The sequence below is a fragment of the Mytilus edulis genome, chromosome 1 (assembly GCF_963676685.1).
Source record: "Mytilus edulis chromosome 1, xbMytEdul2.2, whole genome shotgun sequence".
Classification (NCBI taxonomy): Eukaryota; Metazoa; Mollusca; class Bivalvia; order Mytilida; family Mytilidae; genus Mytilus; species Mytilus edulis.
The window spans coordinates 110,339,831-110,351,743 of NC_092344.1; positions in this window are offsets into that span (position 1 = coordinate 110,339,831).

Consider the following 11,913-nt stretch of genomic DNA (forward strand, 5'->3'; position numbering starts at 1 on the left):
TATAATCTGGAAGGCTTATATTTATATGAATAAAAAGAAAGTTGGTAATACACCAATGAGACAACGACCCAACGACAGAAATAACCTAAACCAGTTATTGAGCAACAGTCACTGTCTTCAACATTCAACTTGGACAACGTTTAATTTTAATATTTTCTGGTCATATTTCATGCAAAGGCATGAAATTTATATTGTATACATTAACTTTTATGGCCAACAATTTATTGAGAATTTTCTGTTTTAACATTTAACATATCGCATCAGAGAGATTAACACCTACATTTTTTTCTTCACTATATATAAGATAATAAGTTGATGAATAATGTATCACTTCTGTTCGAATGCACCAAACCTGCTATGCTATCACTCATTGATTACAATAATTGTGTTGTTTTCTGTTTATATATGTTCTTGGATACCATATAGATCTCAGCCGTCTAATGCTGTAGTATGAAGCAAATACGTCATCCATAAATGCAAATTTTCTTTTTCATTTTCTGGATCAGAATTCTAAACGAATTGTGACAAATTGAGGTTTTAAATTAGATTTTATGTATAGTTCAAGAAAGGAAAATGTTAAACGACAAAGTTTCTCCTCATATAATTTTCAAGGGAAGTCGAATTATAAGAGACCTGCATGTCCATACAAAATTTGTGAGATGAAATCCCGTATGATTTTACAAGCGAATTCAAAAATATAATTGTAAGCCATGCATGTTTAAATTTTGATTAAAACTAAGTTATATTTTGCTCCTTATTCTTGGAGACATATAAAATGTATGGCAATCTTTCCGTGTACTTTCGTTTTTCAAATAGAAGAATAATCTGTGTTCATAGGACACCATACCGGGCTCGCAAACTTGCACATTTCTATGTTCATTGAACTAGCGTGCCTGGGTTCAATCCTTAATTTGGCATATGTTTTGGAAAAGAAAACAAAATATTATAACGGACTTTTAAACAAATTTTCAAGAGATAAGATAACATAAAGATTTTTTTTCATTTCCTATAGCCTTATTAGACGAAATTTGGTTCAATTTCTATATCCGAAGCACAGTTTGGATCTCGTATTGGGCCATGTTTCCTGTTCTTATTTGCCAGACCTTAGTAATTGTTTCAGCAATACAACGGCCTTACAGTAAAATAATATTTCCCTTTGAAATATAGTGTTAACAATAAATTCGTTCATAATCTTTGTGAACACTGACAATGATAATCTTTTAAAGACAAATGGCAAATAATTTTTATTACAAATGGACATTTTTGCAATTTGAAATATCAGTACACTAACATTTCCTACTTCGTAAGAACAAGCAGTACAAACATCACCAAGGAAAGGAAACTTAACAAAAAGACATTGAAAAGTGTTCCCGATTATCTCCGGACCAAATTGACCAGATAAAACGAATACATTGAGAACTTCTTTAATATAAAAGATTGGCATACGAAAATAATAATTAATCAGCTTTCAACTTAAAAGTTTATTGTGAAACTTTATTATTTCTTGTCCAAATATAATGCAACTAGATAAGTGTGTTTGTGGTAACCTTCTAGTATGCAAATTGTTCTCGGCCGAGAAAGTAAAGGAACACTTGCTTTTTATTATGAAGGTAACCTGATTCTGGATATTCTTGTCAAAGCCAGTCTTGTTTATTCATCTGTTTTTATTAATATATTATAATTTCATATATCAGAAGTAAAAAACAAATCATATATTTTTCCACAATTTATGATCTTTGTTTGGTCCATATGTTATACATTATACAGTTCTTTTTACCTATAATGTTTTCGTATCCTGACGTCACATTAAATATTTGATGACCTTTAGAAATGGTTGTGTTCCTTACGGGATGCATTATATAAGTAGATTATTATTGTAATACGAAGTCATTGACTGGTTATAAAAGAATCGATTGTTTAATATCAAAGTGTAGTGAATAAGACACTCTATTTAATGTCCAAGGTAAAAGGAATTGTCATTATTTAGAACAATTTGCTGAGTGCAAGATTCTTAACTAAACGTATCTTAACCTATTTATTCTTACAGTATGTGAGGTCAAGCTCTGGCTAAATAAGGTCGTGGAAGGTTTTTTTTTCGTGAAGTGAAATTCGTTCACCCATCACACAGTAAGGAAGAACACACAAACTCACACAAATCTACTAGATTACTATACAATTTTACCCTATTTTTTTACAAAAAAAAATATCTTACAAACTACACATATATATGATGTGTTTAATTTTGAACAAAATATGACTAAAGTTCAAATGTCCCCTTAAAAATCCAAATTTACTAATTCTAATTTTGTGTTTTTTTTAGTTTGCTTATGATCGTAGACATATATTAACTTATGATTATTGTGACAATTTAATGAATAACTAGGATATTTTTAGTCCCCCGCCCACTACATATATATATATATACTCGGTTAACGGCTACTAACTTTTACGAAATCAAAAACAGAGATGCTAAAATTATAACAATCGTGACGTATGGAGTCGTTTGAAATAAACTACCTTTAGGACAATAACTCTTATTAGTAGTTGGCCAATTGTTTCATCCATATTGTGTCATTCCTGTTGATCTTGTATTGCTGACAATTGTTGTTGTTTACTGTTAATCAATAATTGTTTTCAAGATAAAAGGCAAATATTCTTTCCTGTCTAGTAGTATATATCATTCACAGTTTTAAAGATAAAAGTCACACAACTTTCGTTAAGTTTTTTGCTCAGTAAAATAGACAGTTTTGTATATTTTGTACAGCTGATAAGTTTTGGTTATGTTTTTGTTTGTTGAAAAAAAAAAAACCACTTTGAAACGCTTAATGATGTTGAAAATAAGAGAAAAATATCTTTTTAAACGACAATAACTCCTGCAAGATATAGATTTTTTGTCAATCTATTATATTGTTTACAGCAGTGTGATAACTTAAAACTAGGATCCAATTCCCACAGGCAATGTCCAATTAAGATAAGTTTGGCTATATTTCACAGGTCTCTTCTTGCCATATAAATTATACAGTATGCATACATATGTTAGGGTTTCAACTTTCCTACTGAAGGCTAATCCAGAAGTGCGCGCCAGAAGAAATTATTACAGAGTTGTTTTCATTTGCACGTACGTAAGTCAATTCTTGTATGATGATGATGATTATTGATTGGTGTTTCGTGTCCAGTTGCAAATATTACATTTCAGTTCAACCATTTGAGGTTAAATTATCATAGCTAGTCTAAATGTTGGTGATAAGACCTTCTGTACAAGGCCGATGTATTTTTATACAAATATTATTATTTCACTATATTTGTGTTAAATAGTAAATGCTAGATGTAACTAGATTCATCATTACCTAGCGACTATTCGTTCTTCTCATTATTGAAGGCTTTGCAAGTTGATGCCAATGACCTGTATGTGTTTACTTTGTGGTCATTTGGTCTTTGATGGAGAGTGGTATATCATTGGCAATTATATCACATATTCCAAGCTTTATTGGAGAGTGGTATATCATTGGCAATTATATCACATATTCCAAGCTTTATTGGAGAGTGGTATATCATTGGCAATTATATCACATATTCTAAGCTTTATTGGAGAGTGGTATATCATTGGCAATTATATCACATATTCCAAGCTTTATTGGAGAGTGGTATATCATTGGCAATTATATCACATATTCCAAGCTTTATTGGAGAGTGGTATATCATTGGCAATTATATCACATATTCCAAGCTTTATTGGAGAGTGGTATATCATTGGCAATTATATCACATATTCCAAGCTTTATTGGAGAGTGGTATATCATTGGCAATTATATCACATATTCTAAGCTTTATTGGAGAGTGGTATATCATTGGCAATTATATCACATATTCCAAGCTTTATTGGAGTTTTTCTACATTGATGATTAAATAATCAGTCGAATAAGATCTGTTCGTGAGGACAATATATTAATATTCTAGAGATATTTAATTCACTAAGATGTTAACAAAGAGAAATGAGTGATTATTCAAAGATTTATATTTGCAGGGTCATTGAAGGATATTTCATATTTGACAGTTCCGTTCCAAAGTAAACGAGAGAAATCAATCACCAGAGATTATCAAAACCAAAAGTTCAGACTACGGAGTATGCCTAAATACAAAGTGTGTGTTATTAAAGATACTTAGTAAGAATATCAAAGGTTGTTAAGTTACAACAAACCGGGTATCTTACTTTTACTGTGGTGTCAGTGCTCAGCGAAGGAAGCCACAAAGGGCAAAAACTCTATAGAAACTCTATAGAAACGACGGTAGTAAAATCGTCAAAACCACTATTCTTGAACTCTAATTTGTAGTTTAAGACAAAAAGGTTCTACAATGTACAAAGTAGCTGACAGGTTGTATAATATACTGTGGAGCTACGGTTTTGTAATGTTAAGTTTTCAAAATGAGAAAGAAAAATGATGAAGATGATCAATGTTTTGTATTGTTTTATGTTTAAATAGATGATTAATTTAAATTGTAGTGCAATAGTTAGTCTGGTAACACGTATGTTTGTCTAAAGAGCAGATACAAATTATCAGCAAATAGCAACTGATGAAACTATATAAAGTAACGACTGTTTACTGCCTGAGACTTAGTCTGTGACCAACAGATAATTATGTGTTAGCACCAGCTGAGATCATAAATATGATCAGTTATTCTTGTCTTGTTACTCTTATTTTTTATTCAGTCTTTGTTGTTGTAAAGTGTTGAAATTTTGATCTCTAAGAACCATTAAATTTCTTCATGAAGATTCAAAATCAATATGTCTTCATTTGAAAACCTAATAATTTACTCCTATGTAAGTAATAAAGGCAAATACAGAGATAGAAACATTTCCTACGTTTCCACTCATATTTTACCAAATCCTTAGACATCAAATGTCCTTACATATTTTACTTTCACTGCAATACAAAAAATAGATATTCTTGACTTTGACTTTGAATATATATACATAAATTATAAATATAAAAAAGTGGATATGTAATATAACCTTCCAAGTCAATGCAGCTCTTTTTGTATTGTGAAAGATAACTGTGGAGTCCAAGGAATCTACCGACAATAAAAACTGACGCTACAAATCTTCAGTATTAATAATGTTTGTCGACATAGATAAAACAAATAATAAAACTCAGACAGTGTAAAGTAGTCACACACCATGGACAAGCAAATATCTGAAACTTAAACACTTATTCTAGAAAACAGCTACATACAGTAGTGAACACACACTAAGGACAGGCAAATATCTGAAACGTAAACAATTAATCTAGAGAACAGCTATACAGTAGTGAACACACACCAAGGACAGGCAAATATCTGAAACTTAAACACTAAATCTAGAGAACAGCTATACAGTATTGAACACACACCAAGGACAGGCAAATATCTGAAACTTAAACACTAAATCTAGAGGACAGCTATACAGCAGTGAACACACACCAAGGACAGCTATACAGCTGTGAACACACACCAAGGACATCTATACAGCTGTGAACACACACCAAGGACAGGCAAATATCTGAAACATAAACACTCAATCTAGAGAACAGCTGTACAGTAGTAAACACACACCATGAACAAAGCAATCATCTGTAACGTAAACACTCAATCTAGAGAACAGCTGTACAGTGAGTAGTGAACACACACCGAGGACAGGCAAATATCTGAAACGTAAACACTTAATCTAGAGAACAGCTGTACAGTAGTGAACACACACCAAGCACAGGCAAATATCTGAAACGTAAACACTCAATCTAGAGAACATCTGTACAGTAGTGAATAGACAACAAGGACACGCAAATATCTGAAACGTAAACACTCAATCTAGAGAACAGCTGTACAGTAGTGCACATACACCAAGGACAGGCAAATATATGAAACGTAAACACTCAATCTAGAGAACAGCTGTACAGGAGTGAACACACACCAAGGACACGCAAATATCTGAAACGTAAACACTCAATCTAAAGAACAGTTGTACAGTAGTAAATAGACAACAAGGACACGCAAATATCTGAAACGTAACCACTCAATCTAGAGAACAGCTGAACAGTAGTGAACACATACCGAGGACAGGCAAATATCTGAAACTTAACACTTAATCTAGAGAGCAACTGTACAGTATACACACACAAAGGACAGGCAAATATCTGAAGTGTAAATACTTAATCTAGAGAACAGCTGTACAGTAGTGAACACACACCAAGGACAGGCAAATATCTGATACGTAAACACTTAATCTTGAGAACAGCAGTACAGAAGTGAACACACACCGAGGACAAGCAAATATCTGATACGTAAACACTCAATCTAGAGAACAGCTGTACAGTAGTGAACACACACCGAGGACAGGCAAATATCTGAAAAGTAAACACTCAATCTATAGAACAGCTGTACAGTAGTGAACACACACCAAGGACAGGCAAATATCTGATACGTAAACCCTCAATCTAGAGAACAGCTGTACAGTAGTGAACACACACCAAGGACAGGCAAATATCTGAAACGTAAACACTTAATCTAGAACACAGCTGTACAGTAATGAACACACACCGAGGACAGGCAAATATCTGAAACGTAAACACTCAATCTAGAGAGCAGCTGTACAGAAGTGAACACACACCGAGGACAGCTGTACTGTAGTGAACACACACCGAGGACAAGCAAATATCTGAAACTTAAACACTAAATCTAGAGAACAGCTGTACAGTAGCGAACACACACCGAGGACAAGCAAATATCTGAAACGAAAACACTAAATCTAGAGGACAGCTATACAGCTGTGAACACACACTAAGGACAGCTCTACAGAAGTGAACACACACCAAGGACAGGCAAACATCTGATACGAAAACATTAAATCTAGAGAAAAGCTGTACAATAGTGAACACACACCGAGGACAGGCAAATATCTGAAACGAAAACACTAAATCTAGAGGACAGCTATACAGCAGTGAACACACACTAAGGACAGCTCTACAGAAGTGAACACACACCAAGGACAGGCAAACATCTGATACGAAAACATTAAATCTAGAGAAAAGCTGTACAATAGTGAACACACACCGAGGACAAGCAAATATCTGAAACGAAAACACTAAATCTAGAGGACAGCTATACAGCAGTGAACACACACTATGGACAGCTCTACAGAAGTGAACACACACCAAGGACGGGCAAACATCTGAAACGAAAACATTAAATCTAGAGAACAGTGTACAGTGGTGAACACACACCAAGAACAAGCAAATATCTGAATCATTTCATTAAATCTAGAGAAAAGCTGTACAGAAGTGAACACACACCAAGGACAGGCAAATATCTGATACGTAAACACTCAATCTAGAGAACAGCTGTACAGTAGTGAACACACACCAAGGACAGGCAAATATCTGATACGTAAACACTTAATCTAGAGAACAGCTGTACAGAAGTGAATACACACCAAGGACAGGCAAATATCTGAAACGTAAACCCTTAATCTAGAGAACAGCTGTACAGTAGTAAACACACACCATGAACAAGCAATCATCTGAAACGTAAACACTCAATCTAGAGAACAGCTGTACAGGAGTGAACATTCACCATGGACAAGCAATTATCTGAAACGTAAACAATCAATCTAGAGAACAGCTGTACAGGAGTGAACACACACCAAGGACACGCAAATATCTGAAACACAAACACTCAATCTAAAGAACAGCTGTACAGTAGTGAACACACACCAAGGACAGGCAAATATCTGAAACATAAACACTTAATCTAAAGAACAGCTGTACAGAAGTGAACACACACCAAGGACAAGCAATTATCTGAAACGTAAACACTCAATCTAAAGAACAGCTGTACAGTAGTGAACACACACCAAGGACACGCAAATATCTGAAACATAAACACTCAATCTAGAGAACAGCTGTACAGTAGTGAACACACACCAAGGACAGGCAAATATCTGAAACGTAAACACTTAATCTAGAACACAGCTGTACAGTAATGAACACACACCGAGGACAGGCAAATATCTGAAACGTAAACACTCAATCTAGAGAGCAGCTGTACAGAAGTGAACACACACCGAGGACAGCTGTACTGTAGTGAACACACACCGAGGACAAGCAAATATCTGAAACGTAAACACTCAATCTAGAGGAGAACAGTAGTGAACACACACCGAGGACAAGCAAATATCTGAAACTTAAACACTAAATCTAGAGAACAGCTGTACAGTAGCGAACACACACCGAGGACAAGCAAATATCTGAAACGAAAACACTAAATCTAGAGGACAGCTATACAGCTGTGAACACACACTTAGGACAGCTCTACAGAAGTGAACACACACCAAGGACAGGCAAACATCTGATACGAAAACATTAAATCTAGAGAAAAGCTGTACAATAGTGAACACACACCGAGGACAGGCAAATATCTGAAACGAAAACACTAAATCTAGAGGACAGCTATACAGCAGTGAACACACACTAAGGACAGCTCTACAGAAGTGAACACACACCAAGGACAGGCAAACATCTGATACGAAAACATTAAATCTAGAGAAAAGCTGTACAATAGTGAACACACACCGAGGACAAGCAAATATCTGAAACGAAAACACTAAATCTAGAGGACAGCTATACAGCAGTGAACACACACTAAGGACAGCTCTACAGAAGTGAACACACACCAAGGACGGGCAAACATCTGAAACGAAAACATTAAATCTAGAGAACAGTGTACAGTGGTGAACACACACCAAGAACAAGCAAATATCTGAATCATTTCATTAAATCTAGAGAAAAGCTGTACAGAAGTGAACACACACCAAGGACAGGCAAATATCTGATACGTAAACACTCAATCTAGAGAACAGCTGTACAGTAGTGAACACACACCAAGGACAGGCAAATATCTGATACGTAAACACTTAATCTAGAGAACAGCTGTACAGAAGTGAATACACACCAAGGACAGGCAAATATCTGAAACGTAAACCCTTAATCTAGAGAACAGCTGTACAGTAGTAAACACACACCATGAACAAGCAATCATCTGAAACGTAAACACTCAATCTAGAGAACAGCTGTACAGGAGTGAACATTCACCATGGACAAGCAATTATCTGAAACGTAAACAATCAATCTAGAGAACAGCTGTACAGGAGTGAACACACACCAAGGACACGCAAATATCTGAAACACAAACACTCAATCTAAAGAACAGCTGTACAGTAGTGAACACACACCAAGGACAGGCAAATATCTGAAACATAAACACTTAATCTAAAGAACAGCTGTACAGAAGTGAACACACACCAAGGACAAGCAATTATCTGAAACGTAAACACTCAATCTAAAGAACAGCTGTACAGTAGTGAACACACACCAAGGACACGCAAATATCTGAAACATAAACACTCAATCTAGAGAACAGCTGTACAGTAGTGAACACACACCATTGACAAGCAATTATCTGAAACGTAATCACTTAATCTAGAGAACAGCTGTACAGTAGTGAACACACACTGAGGACAGGCAAATATCTGAATCGTAAACACTCAATCTAGAGAACAGCTGTACAGTAGTGAACACACACCAAGGACAGGCAAATATCTGAAACGTGAACACTCAATCTAGAGAACAGCTGTACAGTAGTGAACACACACCAAGAGGAGAACAGCTGTTCAGTAGTGAACACACACCACGGACAGGCCAATATCTGAAACGTAAACACTAAATCTAGAGAACAGCTATACAGAAGTGAACACACACCAAGGACAGGCAAACATCTGAAACGAAAACAGTTAATCTAGAGAACAACTGTACAGTAGTGAACACGCACCGAGGACAGGCAAATATCTGAAACATAAACACTCAATCTAGAGAACAGCTGTACAGTAGTGAACACACACCGAGGACAGGCAAACATCTGAAACGAAAACAGTTAATCTAGAGAACAACTGTACAGTAGTGAACACACACCGAGGACAGGCAAATATCTGAAACGTAAACACTCAATCTAGAGAACAGCTGTACAGTAGTGAACACACACCAAGGACAGGCAAATATCTGAAACATAAACACTCAATCTAGAGAACAGCTGTACAGAAGTGAACACACACCAAGGACAGGCAAATATCTGAAACATAAACACTCAATCTAGAGAACAGCTGTACAGAAGTGAACACACACCAAGGACAGGCAAATATCTGAAACGTAAACACTCAATCTAGAGAACAGCTGTACAGTAGTGAACAAACATCAAGGACAGGCAAATATCTGAAACGTAAACACTCAATCTAGAGAACAGCTGTGCAGTAGTGAACACACACCAAGGACAGGCAAATATCTGAAACATAAACACTCAATCTAGAGAACAGCTGTACAGTAGTGAACACACACCGAGGACAAGCAAATATCTGAAACATAAACACTCAATCTAGAGAACAGCTGTACAGTAGTAAACACACACCAAGAGCAGACAAATATCTGAAACATAAACACTCAATCTAGAGAACAGCTGTACAGTAGTGAACACACATCAAGGACAGGCAAATATCTGAAACGTAAACACTCAATCTAGAGTACAGCTGTACAGTAATGAACACACACCGAGGACAGGCACATATCTGAAACGTAAACACTCAATCTAGAGAACAGCTGTACAGTAGTGAACACACACAAAGGACAAGCAAATATCTGATACGTAAACACTTAATCTAGAGAACAGCTGTAAAGTAGTGAACACACACACCAAGGACAGGCAAATATCTGATTAGAAAATACTCAATCTAGAGAACAGCTGTACAGTAGTGAACACACACCAAGGACAGGCAAATATCTGAAACGTAAACACTTAATCTAGAGTACAGCTATACAGTAATGAACACACACCGAGGACAGGCAAATATCTGAAACGTAAACACTCAATCTAGAGTACAGCTGTACAGTAGTGAACACACATCAAGGACAGGCAAATATCTGAAACGTAAACACTCAATCTAGAGTACAGCTGTACAGTAGTGAACACACATCAAGGACAGGCAAATATCTGAAACGTAAACACTCAATCTAGAGTACAGCTATACAGTAATGAACACACACCGAGGACAGGCAAATATCTGAAACATAAACACTCAATCTAGAGAACAGCTGTACAGTAGTGAACACACATCAAGGACAGGCAAATATCTGAAACGTAAACACTCAATCTAGAGTACAGCTGTACAGTAATGAACACACACCGAGGACAGGCAAATATCTGAAACGTAAACACTCAATCTAGAGAACAGCTGTACAGTAGTGAACACACATCCAGGACAGGCAAATATCTGAAACGTAAACACTCAATCTAGAGTACAGCTGTACAGTAATGAACACACACCGAGGACAGGCAAATATCTGAAACGTAAACACTCAATCTAGAGAACAGCTATACAGTAGTGAACACACACCAAGGACAGGCAAATATCTGAAACATAAACACTCAATCTAGAGAACAGCTGTACAGTAGTGAACACACATCAAGGACAGGCAAATATCTGAAACGTAAACACTCAATCTAGAGAACAGCTGTACAGTAATGAACACACACCGAGGACAGGCAAATATCTGAAACGTAAACACTCAATCTAGAGAACAGCTGTACAGTAGTGAAAACACACCAAGGACAAGCAAATATCTGATACGTAAACACTTAATCTAGAGAACAACTGTAAAGTAGTGAACACACACCAAGGACAGGCAAATATCTGAAACGTAAACACTCAATCTAGAGAACAGCTGTACAGTAATGAACACACACCGAGGACAGGCAAATATCTGAAACATAAACACTCAATCTAGAGAACAGCTGTACAGTAGTGAACACACATCAAGGACAGGCAAATATCTGAAACGT